The sequence below is a fragment of the Gracilinanus agilis genome, chromosome 3 (genome assembly GCF_016433145.1).
Source record: "Gracilinanus agilis isolate LMUSP501 chromosome 3, AgileGrace, whole genome shotgun sequence".
In the NCBI taxonomy this organism is placed as follows: domain Eukaryota; kingdom Metazoa; phylum Chordata; class Mammalia; order Didelphimorphia; family Didelphidae; genus Gracilinanus; species Gracilinanus agilis.
Window position 1 is genome coordinate 250,391,065 of NC_058132.1, and position 14,449 is coordinate 250,405,513.

A 14,449-nucleotide genomic window follows, 5' to 3' on the forward strand; every position below is an offset into this window, starting at 1 on the left:
CACTTTGCCATATTCCAGAGATATAGAGCAAAATGATTCTGTACACCATCTCTCCAGAATCCCACAGCAAGCATTACCTTTGCACTCCACCCTTTCCCTGCTCAGTTGAAGGTTAGAACTCTTTAGAAGACCAGTCAACCCGAACCAGTGCAACACCCACCATGATGAATCTAGTCTCTCCATCATGGATTTAGCCCTAGAAGCAGATGCAGCCAGTTCCAGCTCTGGCTGAGGGCCAGCTGAGGCTTGCTCATTGCTGCTGCATCCCGTTAGCTCCCAGTTCTGACGCACTCTAGTCTATTAATAAGAAATGCCTGTCATCTACCTCACCTTGAGAAATGATAAGTATGGTCTGTGCCATGGGTGTTGGGGGAAGAGTATCATTTTGTTAAAAAGCAGCTAAAACATTTTGATGACTTCCTTCCTTCCAGTTCAGGTCTGGGCACCTATTGGTTATTATGGGTGTGTGCTTCTGGCTCTCCAAGGGAAGAAGACTTGCCTAAGTTGAAGCATTAGTTTTAAATAAATGAGGTACTGTGACAAGTAGAACAATAGTTTCTGTTTGCTGGTGATAACCTTTCACTCACCTTGTAGTCCTAACCCAATAAGAATCTCTGAATAAAGGAATCACAATCTTGAGCAAAGACCTGCCCTTCCTTCATAGTAAATGATCCTGGGTTCCAGGACTCTGACTAAAAATGGTTTCTGGGCTTCCTTATACACTGAAGAGACTTAACTAATAGGGACAGTCTTCCAGTAAATGAGATGTATCCTCATGCCTCCAAATAAGTCTTTTAAAAATACATTTTTGATCTCTTTTGTTTTTACATCACCTACATTTCACAATGCATCTATTTCCACTCCCTCCAAAAGAGCCAGCCTTTAAAACAAAGCATCAAAAAGAAGAGAAGAAAACAGTTCAGCAAACCTAATCAACATATTCCCAAAAAACTGACATTATGCAATGTCCTACAATTATAGTCCCCTGCTTCTGTTCAAAAGATGACTTCTTGTTCTTTTTGGTGGTCCAGGTTGGATCATTATAATTTCAAAGCATTGGGTTTCAATTGTTTTATTGTTCTTTTCCATATGAGCTATTATCTATAGTGTCCAAATCTGTTGGGACTGGACGAGAGCAGGGGGCCCAAGCAGCTCTTGCATTGAGGGGATGGGGTGTGTGGAAAAGAGGAAGCCCTGAGGTGTCAACATTATGTTGTCACATGCGCTGAAGCTCTTGTGGGTGATAAGCATTAGTCATCCTATCTATCTTAACTAAAATTCACACTCATTTAAATAAAGCACAAAAGAAATCATAGCATCCCTTTCTCCTTGGAAGGGCTAAGTGACCATAAGTAGCAAAGCTGAGGAAAGAAGGCACTTAATGAGGGTCCCAAGTCCAGTAAACTGAAGTTAAGAATGATCCATTTGCTTCATGCTGGCCATGGAAGGTGGGGCTGGGTTTAGATGGAGAGAGTCAGAGAGGGTTGCTTATAAAAATGCTAAGCCAGCACTGCAGAGGAGACTCTACACAGAGGGTAATAAAAAGCTTTGAAACACTAACAACTATTCTCAAAGAAATTCCACAGCAGTCTAGCAAGTTCTCATTGAGGGGGGAAAGGGAGGAAGAGAAAGAGAAGATCCAGAGGAGCTAGCTAATAAAATAGAACATTATGGAAGACTGAACAGATTTGGAAGATGGAAAAAGAACGAGAAAATCCTGCATACTAGAACGGCTATTCACCTCAAGTTTGAAGGGGCTTCTGTACAGGGGGACATACTTTATGGACAGGTAATCTCTCTAGGGGTGCATCACTCATCAATTGCTCTTATAAAAAGATGAATGACAGAACTTGCTGCCACCACCAAACAATCTCTAATTCCCCATACTCAATTGAAATTATTTGCTCTCCCTTAATAAAAGTTTAAGAAAACAGGTTGGTCCCTTGAAGGGGTTGAGGATAGATGGGTTATGTGATTTCTGGTCACCAATATATGTATATAATAGTCCTTTCTGTTTTAAGATGACAAAAAATATTATTTTCCTCTGACTTAAAGTCCATCCATGGTGTGAAACACTAGCCCTTCTTTGATCTGTTTGCTCAAAAAATTTCATCTCATTTTTAATTGCAGATCAGATTGGTTTGTCTACCTCTGTGGATTTACTGTTGGACTGTATCATGCAGATTAGAACATGTGGGCTTTAGTCTCAAGATATCCTGAGAGCATTTCTGACAATTAGGCATGAGGACATGAATCTACTCAGTTCTGGCTTTGCCCATCTCCTTTTCTAGAGGCAGCTAGGTGGAACACTGGATAGAGTGGAGTCAAGATTCATCTTCATTAGTTCATATCCAGCCTCAGACACTCACTAGCTTTGTGACCCTAGGCAAGTCACTTCACTCTGTTTGCCTCAGTTCCTCACCTGTAAAATGAAATGGAGAAGGAAGTGGCAAACCATTCCAGTATCTGCCAAGAAAACCCCAAAATGGGGTAACAAAGAATTGGTCACAACCAAAAAATAACTCAACAACCACAAAATTGATATAGCAACTTAAGATTTATAAAGCACTTTATAAATATTACCTCATTTCATCCTCACAAACATGAGAGGTAAGTGCTATTATTATTTGTTTTATAAATGACAGAATTGAGGCAGAGGTGTAGTGCGGGTCTAAGACTGGATTTGAACTCAGGACTTCCTGATATAATCCAGTGCTTTATGCACTATGGCACTACCTACCTACCAGTAAATAGTGACACTACAGAACATTGCCTTCAAAGATATGATTTTACTATGATGTCATAAGTCAATGATATGCTAGTAAATATTTAATAACTAGCTCATCCTACATCTGACAAATATTTGTTTACTCTGCATTATTAATATTTCCTCTATCACTAACTTAAGTCTAAGCAGTTAACAAAACAATACATCAGGTCTGAGTTTAAAGTATTTGCTAATTTTTTAGGTATAAATAAAATTGTTGAAAATTTAACAATGGACTGGAGCCAGTTTGAGCTAGCTTCAGGGATGACCTAGATATTGGGGGTCTCACTCAATCCTCACTGCAAAGTCATTAAAAACCCATTGTGGTTTGGCCAATCCCCCAAGGCATAAATCAAGCTTCAATCAGTCAGTCAAGGTTTATATCAAGCTTCCAGCTCCTTGATTCCTCTTACCTTCTTTCTGTCCTTACAATGCATTGTTCATGTAACTCACAGTCTCCTCTGTATGACAACATTACTTCCCCATCAAATCTATTTTGTTTTGTTTTATAGCCCTCAAGCTTTCTGTCTTAAGTATGGTTCCAAGGCAGAAGAGTGGTAAGAGCTGGGCAATTGGGGCTAAGTGACTTTCTCAGAATCATACAGCTAGGAAGTGTCTGAGGTCAGATTTGAACCCAAGTACTCCTGACTCCCAGAACTAGCTCTCTATCCACTGAGCTACCTAGCTGTTCCAAACAGGCACTGATTAGTTGGTGTGCCCATACTTAATGTCTGCATTACATCAGAGAGAAAATTCTTTACAAGTCAAAGAACCTGACAATGTGACAACATGTACTTGGTGCCAGATTCTTTGCAGAAATCAGGGCATGAAAAGTGGTTCTCACATATTTCCAACCTGTTTCCCACCAAGGGACTCCTGACCTCTAATTCATCATCTAGTCCCACTCCACCAGGCATCACTAATTGGTTCCACTCAACATGGTTTCATTCATTCAATTCCTTGAATTCATTAAAACAAGCATTTCATAGACACTAATGACAAGGCGTGATGCTAGGACCTGGGGCTACAGACAAAAATACTGTCCACCCTCATTCTACTTTGGGGAAACAGCATTGTAATAAAGAGGTAAATATAAAGCATAAACTAAGGAAAGTCATTTGGGGCTCGCAGGAAAGGAGCACTATCAATTAAAGGAGATGAAAAAAGGAAGTGGCACTGGAATTTCTTTTCTTTAAAAAAATGCTTAAAAAGAATGTTACTCCCATATACAAACTCTGGGTAGAGTCATTAAAACAATCCACTTGATTTTATTCTCTCTCTCTCTCTCTCTCCCTCTCCTGAGAAGTCCTATGGATACAGATACATAATTTTGTTCATAAAACTTGGGTTTTTTTGAGTTACTATTTGTTTTTCATATATAACATAATATGCAACATGACAATATTATAATACTTATTATTTGTTATAAATATGCAATACATTATAATACATATGCTTATCCAAGAGAAATAAATTCTCACAGTAGCTATACCCAAAAATCTCTCATTTTTTCTTCCCTGTCCCCCTCTTCTCACTCTCCCCAAAAGGCAAGTAATATGATATATATTATAAAATATTATCATATGATACATATTTCCCTCTTCATCATGTTGTGAAACAAGAACATATTGCTTATACTAGAGAAAAATTCATGGAGCAAATCAAGTGAAGGATGGGATGATATGCTTCAATTTGCATTCAGACTTCATCTGTTCCTTCTATGGCAATGGATAGACCTTTTCATCATGAGTCTCTTGGAGTTGTCCTGGTTCCTTGCCTTGTTGATAATTAAGTCATTCACAGTTGATCATCATGTATTATTGTTTTTACTGTATACAACATTTGCCTGGTTGTGCTCTCCTTACTCAGTGTCACTTCATATAAGTTTTTCCAGGCTTTTTTGTGATTATCTTGCTTGTCATTTCATATGACACAATGGTATTCCATTATAAACATGCAGCATGGCTTGTTTAGTCATTCCCCAATTAATGGACATCCCATCAGTTTCCAGTTCTTTGCCACCACAAAGTTGCCATAAATATTTTAGAACATATATTTTCTCTTCCTTTTTCTTTGATCACCTTAGGGATGCACAGTTTTATAATTCTTTTAGCATAATTCCAGATTACTCTCCAAAATGGCTGGATCAGTTCACAGATCTACTAACAATGTATTAGTTTCCCTGTTTTTCCATATCCTCTCCAACATTTATCATTTTGCCTTTTTATCATTTAAGCCAATCTGGTGAGACATGTCAGAGTTGTTTTGATGTGTATTTCTCTAATCAATAATGACTTAGAGCATTTTTCCATATATATATGGAAATATTTTTCCAGGTATATATGTGTATAACACACACACACACACACACACACACACACACACACACACACACATATATATATNTAGAACATGTGGGCTTTAGTCTCAAGATATCCTGAGAGCATTTCTGACAATTAGGCATGAGGACATGAATCTACTCAGTTCTGGCTTTGCCCATCTCCTTTTCTAGAGGCAGCTAGGTGGAACACTGGATAGAGTGGAGTCAAGATTCATCTTCATTAGTTCATATCCAGCCTCAGACACTCACTAGCTTTGTGACCCTAGGCAAGTCACTTCACTCTGTTTGCCTCAGTTCCTCACCTGTAAAATGAAATGGAGAAGGAAGTGGCAAACCATTCCAGTATCTGCCAAGAAAACCCCAAAATGGGGTAACAAAGAATTGGTCACAACCAAAAAATAACTCAACAACCACAAAATTGATATAGCAACTTAAGATTTATAAAGCACTTTATAAATATTACCTCATTTCATCCTCACAAACATGAGAGGTAAGTGCTATTATTATTTGTTTTATAAATGACAGAATTGAGGCAGAGGTGTAGTGCGGGTCTAAGACTGGATTTGAACTCAGGACTTCCTGATATAATCCAGTGCTTTATGCACTATGGCACTACCTACCTACCAGTAAATAGTGACACTACAGAACATTGCCTTCAAAGATATGATTTTACTATGATGTCATAAGTCAATGATATGCTAGTAAATATTTAATAACTAGCTCATCCTACATCTGACAAATATTTGTTTACTCTGCATTATTAATATTTCCTCTATCACTAACTTAAGTCTAAGCAGTTAACAAAACAATACATCAGGTCTGAGTTTAAAGTATTTGCTAATTTTTTAGGTATAAATAAAATTGTTGAAAATTTAACAATGGACTGGAGCCAGTTTGAGCTAGCTTCAGGGATGACCTAGATATTGGGGGTCTCACTCAATCCTCACTGCAAAGTCATTAAAAACCCATTGTGGTTTGGCCAATCCCCCAAGGCATAAATCAAGCTTCAATCAGTCAGTCAAGGTTTATATCAAGCTTCCAGCTCCTTGATTCCTCTTACCTTCTTTCTGTCCTTACAATGCATTGTTCATGTAACTCACAGTCTCCTCTGTATGACAACATTACTTCCCCATCAAATCTATTTTGTTTTGTTTTATAGCCCTCAAGCTTTCTGTCTTAAGTATGGTTCCAAGGCAGAAGAGTGGTAAGAGCTGGGCAATTGGGGCTAAGTGACTTTCTCAGAATCATACAGCTAGGAAGTGTCTGAGGTCAGATTTGAACCCAAGTACTCCTGACTCCCAGAACTAGCTCTCTATCCACTGAGCTACCTAGCTGTTCCAAACAGGCACTGATTAGTTGGTGTGCCCATACTTAATGTCTGCATTACATCAGAGAGAAAATTCTTTACAAGTCAAAGAACCTGACAATGTGACAACATGTACTTGGTGCCAGATTCTTTGCAGAAATCAGGGCATGAAAAGTGGTTCTCACATATTTCCAACCTGTTTCCCACCAAGGGACTCCTGACCTCTAATTCATCATCTAGTCCCACTCCACCAGGCATCACTAATTGGTTCCACTCAACATGGTTTCATTCATTCAATTCCTTGAATTCATTAAAACAAGCATTTCATAGACACTAATGACAAGGCGTGATGCTAGGACCTGGGGCTACAGACAAAAATACTGTCCACCCTCATTCTACTTTGGGGAAACAGCATTGTAATAAAGAGGTAAATATAAAGCATAAACTAAGGAAAGTCATTTGGGGCTCGCAGGAAAGGAGCACTATCAATTAAAGGAGATGAAAAAAGGAAGTGGCACTGGAATTTCTTTTCTTTAAAAAAATGCTTAAAAAGAATGTTACTCCCATATACAAACTCTGGGTAGAGTCATTAAAACAATCCACTTGATTTTATTCTCTCTCTCTCTCTCTCTCCCTCTCCTGAGAAGTCCTATGGATACAGATACATAATTTTGTTCATAAAACTTGGGTTTTTTTGAGTTACTATTTGTTTTTCATATATAACATAATATGCAACATGACAATATTATAATACTTATTATTTGTTATAAATATGCAATACATTATAATACATATGCTTATCCAAGAGAAATAAATTCTCACAGTAGCTATACCCAAAAATCTCTCATTTTTTCTTCCCTGTCCCCCTCTTCTCACTCTCCCCAAAAGGCAAGTAATATGATATATATTATAAAATATTATCATATGATACATATTTCCCTCTTCATCATGTTGTGAAACAAGAACATATTGCTTATACTAGAGAAAAATTCATGGAGCAAATCAAGTGAAGGATGGGATGATATGCTTCAATTTGCATTCAGACTTCATCTGTTCCTTCTATGGCAATGGATAGACCTTTTCATCATGAGTCTCTTGGAGTTGTCCTGGTTCCTTGCCTTGTTGATAATTAAGTCATTCACAGTTGATCATCATGTATTATTGTTTTTACTGTATACAACATTTGCCTGGTTGTGCTCTCCTTACTCAGTGTCACTTCATATAAGTTTTTCCAGGCTTTTTTGTGATTATCTTGCTTGTCATTTCATATGACACAATGGTATTCCATTATAAACATGCAGCATGGCTTGTTTAGTCATTCCCCAATTAATGGACATCCCATCAGTTTCCAGTTCTTTGCCACCACAAAGTTGCCATAAATATTTTAGAACATATATTTTCTCTTCCTTTTTCTTTGATCACCTTAGGGATGCACAGTTTTATAATTCTTTTAGCATAATTCCAGATTACTCTCCAAAATGGCTGGATCAGTTCACAGATCTACTAACAATGTATTAGTTTCCCTGTTTTTCCATATCCTCTCCAACATTTATCATTTTGCCTTTTTATCATTTAAGCCAATCTGGTGAGACATGTCAGAGTTGTTTTGATGTGTATTTCTCTAATCAATAATGACTTAGAGCATTTTTCCATATATATATGGAAATATTTTTCCAGGTATATATGTGTATAACACACACACACACACACACACACACACACACACACACACACACACACACACACATATATATATATATATATATATATATATCTTTTATTTCTTTATCCAGAATCTATTTGTTCATATCTTGGGGAATGGCTCATATTCTTATATATTTGACAACATTCTCTGTATATTTTAAACATGAGACTTCTATCTGAGAAATTCTCTATACAATTTCCCCAATTTGTTGATTTTCTTTTAATCTTGGCTATATTCATTTTATTGGTACAAAAGCTTTTCAATTTAATGTGTTCAGAATTATCCATTTTACATTTCACAGTGTTTTCTGTCTTTGTTCATTCATAAATTCTTCTCCTATCCATAAATCTGATAAATAACATGTTCCCCTTTCTTCTAATTTGTATATAGAAGCTCCCTTTATAACTAGGTCATATATCCATTTTCTTATCTTGGTAAATGGTGTAAGATACTGGTCTATATCTAGTTCTTCCAAACTGCTTTCTAGTTTTCCCAACAATTTTTACCAAATATTGAATTCTTATTCCAAAAACTTGTAACTTTACCTTTGTCAAACACAACTTTACTAGGATCTTTTACAATTTGTTACATATCTACTCTGTTCCACTGATCTACTTTTCTATTTCTTAGGCAGTACCAGATAGTTTTGATAATTACTGCTTTATAATATAATTTGAAATTTGGTACTGACAGGCCTCCTTCCTTAATATTTTTTCATTATTTCCTTTGATGTTCTTAATTGTTTTTCCATGTGAATTTTATTATTTTTTTCTAGTATAATAAAATAATTTATTGGTAATTTAATTGGGATGGCATTTAATAAGTATATTAGTTTAGGTAGGATTGGAATTTTAATTATCTTGGATCTGCACCCATGAACATTAATATTTCTCCAATTATTTAAATCTGACATTATATAAAAAGTGCTTTATAATTATGTTGATATAGTTTCTGGATTTGTTTTAGAGGATATGCTCCTATGGCTAATTTAAATGGGTTTATTTCTTACTATCTCTTCTTGCAGGACATTGTTAGTGATATATTAAAATGCTGGTGACTTATGTGGAATTATTTTATGTCTTGCTATTTTGCTAAAATTATTGGTAATTCCAATTTATGTTTTGGTTGAATCTCTAGGATTTTACATATACATATGTATATATATATCATCATATCATATGATGTGTTCTTTCCATTTTAACATGCTATAGAATGAGGCTCACTCTCAGGGATGACTCCCCATGGTCATCTTATCCCTTAAACTGTGGAGGAATTTAAATGATGATTCTTCCACCTTTACAGTTTTCTCCTTTTTCCTCCTAAACACCAGGTATGACTTTTCATCATCCTAATGTCCCCATTTGGATTTGAATTTTGGAGAGGAGAGTTCTTCCAGGAAGACAACCTTCCTGGAGATGAGCCTGATAAACATACCTGGAAGAAAGAAGAGCAATTTTGGCACTTGGGACAAATAGCACAAAATGACACCATGAGAAAGTAGTACTAAACTTGTCCCCAAATCATCCACTGAGAGTGACCCCAGCATTCTATGAGACCACTGCTAAGGAGGCCAATTCTTATGGAAGAAGCTGGTGGAATGGGGGGACGGTTTACCTGGTGTTCATGGTTGGCAGGAGTATGAGAGAAGGAAGTGCACTAACTAGGATTTAATTAATTTGATTATTTTCGCTAAATTCATTTCCCAATTCCCAGCATTTTTAGTAGCTGCTCTCCTTGCCTGAAATGCTTTCCCTCCTCATCTTCACTGCCTGGCTTTCCTGGCTTCCTTTAAGTCTTAGCACAAACTCAACTTCTTCAAGAGCCTTTTATTATGCTCCCTCAATGTTAGTGCTTTCCCTCTGAAATTACCTCCAGGTCACCCTGTATAAATTGTATATGCATACATGTTGTTGCCCTCTTTGGACTGTGAGTTCTTTGAGAGGGGAAGCTGATCCTTTTAGGACTTAGCACAGTGCCTGGCTCTTTGACTACTTACTGACCAATTGGCTAACTAGCTGCATAGGACTCAGAGAGTGAAAATGCTATAAAGATCTAAATTAAACACATTTTAAAATTACACTGTCTTTTTTAAATTACCATTTAATTTTTGTCACCGTTTAAATTTTAGTGCCCTGAGGCAAAGCACCAGTGTCCCGGACCTAGTTACAGATCTGATACCCAATATACATTTGAGATTTGACATTCCTGGCTTTTGCACTAGGGCAGTCTGAGGCACTATCCCTTGTATCATTCCAAGCAAAGCACTCTGTTTTACCACTGCAGCTATTTGATAAGAAAGGAAACTAACAAATCTCTGACAGCATTGTGTGGGGATTGTCTGCATGGATAATCTCAGGTTTAGAGGCGAAAGCATTATGCAACTGCTTGGCCATTATTAAGGAGGCAGATCTGTCTCAGAAGTAACTATTAGTGTTTCTTTGATTGTTGTCAAAGTCCCCCTGTATACAGAATTCATGATGAAACCTGGGAGAATACAGTTGTTAAGGATCCATAACCACTCAATAACAGCTGTCTGTTCCAAGAGAAGATGGGAGAGAAGCAAAATTAATCCGTTGCATACTCGTCAATATTTGCAATTGTTTGGAGAAATTCTCTGACAAGCGTTTATATAAATAGTGGTTCATTGTCCTTTAAATGGATGCTGTCTCCTTAGAGCCGTTATCTAGTGAGGGAAATAAAGAGGAATCATGGCAAACCTATCATCAGTCCAGAGCATGGAGGCTACTCATTGTCTTTACTTTACACTAAATACCAATTTCCCAGACCCTGGGGGAAGGGATTTCTCCTCTTCATTTCTCTCTCTACCCCAACTTCCCTCACCATTAATAGTCTTCTGTGGCAAATGTCTTTCTAGTGTTACCTTCTCTCTGTAATATTTGGAGATTGGCTACATTTCAGACATCCAACTCTTTACATGAACCAAAAATGAAAATTTGTCCCAAACAGGGAATAAGGTTGCCTGAAGGAGACAACGTCTAGAACGTAGGCTACGTAAAAGAAAGACACATCTCCCCAATAATCTCCTACATGAGTCCCAAGTTTGGATAATCCCTTGAAACTTTCTATTGACCATCTTCACAAAGAACAATGAGTAATTTAATTCAATCTAATGCTACAACAAGCATTCAAGAAGCACTAAGTTTAAACTAGGGGCAACTAGGTAGATAGAGCACATGCCAGGAGTCAGGAAGACCAGAATCCAAATCTGACCTCAGACACTTACTGGCTATTCAACCCTGGGTAGACCACTTAACCTTGTTTGCCTCAGTTTCCTCATCCACAACATGAAATGGAGAAGGAAATGGCAAAACACTGTAGTATCTTGGCCAAGAAAATTCCACAACAAAAACTCTACAAACTAATATAGTCTGGGCCTTCGAAGACTAACTGTCCTTGTCCTTAAAAGAATTCCATCCTCAAGGATCTTCTAAATCTCCACTCCCTGATCCCTGATCTTGGGAATGGAGATGACCCAATCACATGTACCCAGATAATTATATACAAAAATTTTGTACATGTAGTAGCAAATGCCTTATGTAGGAGATGGCCATTGAGAAGAACCTTGAATGGAGTTAAGGATTTAAAAAAATTAATTGATTGATTTAGAATATTTTTCCATGGTTACATGATTCATGTTCTTTCCCTTCCATCTTTCCTCCCCCCTCCCTGAGCTGTCAAGCAATTCCCCTGGGTTTTACATGTATCATTTCTCAACATCTATTTTCATATTATTAATATTTGCAATAGAGTGATTATTTAAAGTCAAAATTCCCAATCATATCCCCATTGAACCATGTGATTGAGCACATGTTTTTCTTTTGTGTTTCTATGGAGTTAAGTATTCTGAGAGGCAATAATACAAACATCAGGCATGTTCCTACAAAGGCGTAGAGGAGAGAGAAGAAGGAATATCATCTATGGCAAGCAATCAGGCCACTTTCACTGGAACATGAAATCTAACAGAGGGAATAAATCAGTCTCAAACGATAGTGTGGTACCACATTATGAAGGCTTGTTAATACCCCCAATAATGCACTTTATCCAAGAGATGGGAGAAGTAGAAAAGATGCTAAATTTTATATCTAATGGATTCCACTCCATTCTCTCTGCTGCTTGTTACCTTGAACAATTTTGAGAAAGTCATCTAACTTCTCTATGCCTCAGTTTTTCCATCTGTAAAATGAAATAGCTGGATGGGATGGTGTCTAAGATACTTCCCACTTTTAAAACCATGGCTCAAAGCAGGCAACAAACTTGGAAGTTCCTACCTTTGGGCACAGAATAAATAGAATGAATTCCTTTATATCCTCATTATTTATTTATATTTGTGCCCATGAGTCCTCAATCTCATCAGTGATTTTGACTTTGCCTTGGGTTGGTTGAGATTTTGTTTTCATTCCCTATTGTCTAAAAGGGTAGTGATCATTTTTTCTTGTCATCTCCATGCTTTTCTGTTATTATGAGAGATTAATAAATAAATGTTAGTAATCCTCGGCTAAGAGGTGCTATACAAGTGTGAAGTATTATCTTTAACTCTGTCTCTCAGATATGTAGTAAAGATTAATTAGATAAGCTCAAGAAAGTGCTATAATTGGTAGAAGGAATTATCAGAACCCCAGGGAAGGAACAGCTTTGTGTTTGAGGCATTTGAAATTGTTCTGCTCTTAATAGCAGCCAATGCATGAAGAGTTTCTAATCTCTAAAATTTCACAGGCCAGATTCCCAGGGATGGTCCAGACCAGTTCCTATCAGGCATTATGCATGGTTGGGGGCAAAATAATTTGGGGGGGATCTTTCGCAAATTTATGATAAGAAAATAGGACACAGCTGTAACTCACACTCTGTTGTGAAACTAAATAGTAGCTCTCCTAAGCTTGATTCAAACAACTGTTCTATAGGCGATGCAGGGAGACAGTTCAAGAGAGGTGAGCAGAAGGTAAGCCTGGCAGTAAACTGTCCTAAATTCTAGCTAGAGATCACAGAGCAGCTGGTCCCAGGTACTTAATGAATAGCCACAAAAGGCAGGGGGGGAAAAGTAAAAAGGAAAGGCATTGGGCTAAAAAAAACGAAAAGTTAGGTCCCACTCTGAAGTCTGCCACTGACTTTCTGTGTGGCCTTTGGAAAGTTATTTAGCCTATCCCTGTCTCAGTTTCTCTTTTTATAAAATGAGGGGATTGAACCAGAAGATTTCCAGAGTTCCTTGGAGTAGTGAGGAGACACAGTGAAATGAATTCTGGGACTGGAATCAGGAAGATTCATCTTTATGAGTTCAAATCCAGCCTCAGACACTCGTCACTCAACCATGCTTGACTCAGTTTTCTCAACTGTAAAATGAGCAGGAGAAAGGAAATGGCCAACCACTCCAGTATCTTTGCCAAGAAAACTCCAAATTGAGTCACTAAGAGTCGAATATGACTGAAAAATGGCTGCACATTGAGATTCTTGTGGATCTACCATTCTTTGATTATAGGGGGAGATGCTATGAGGAGATTATAATAGAAAATCATTTCAATAATTCATTTGAACAAACACTATGTTAAGGGTCTATTCTGGGCAAGACACCATGCTAAGTGCAAAAGTTTCTAAGACACAAAAGAAAATTGTCTTTGCCTTCAAAGAGCTTACTTTATATAGGAGTGACAGAAAAATGTTCAAAAATCAAATGCAGTACAAGGAAAATGGCTGAGGGAGAGAGGACTCATTATCAGTGGTTATCAGACAGCCAGCTCCTGAGCTAATCCCTGAAGAAGACAAAGATTCTGCCAGGGCAGCAATGAGGAGGGAATACATTCTAGAAGTGGGCAAACTCTGGGCAAACCTGCAGAAGCAATGAATGTTAAGTTGCCTTTGGGAAACAGTTGGTAGCTCAGTTTGGCTGGAATATAGAGTTTGTAAAGGGAAGTAATAATGAAATCAAGTTGGAAAGGAAATGGGAACCAGATTATGGAGAACTCAAGTGCCAGGCTAAGGAGTTTATAGTTTATAGTAGCAGCTAAGTGGCAATAGTGGGCTACTGTACTGAATTTAGCATAAGAATTGAGTTCCTATCCTGCCTCAGACACTTTTCTAACTGTGTGACTGTGTAAGCATGACATTTAACTTCTCTAAGCCTCCATTTTCTCACCTATAAAATGGCCTGTTCAATATTGCAAAACAATCAGTTATGAGATAGCTACTCTCAACAATACAATGATCCAGGGCAGGTCTGAGGGTCTTAGGACAAAGAATGCTATCCATCTCCAGAGAAGGAACTGTTGGAGGCAGGACTCAGATCAAAGCACAAGATTTTTCACTTCTTTATTTGAGTGT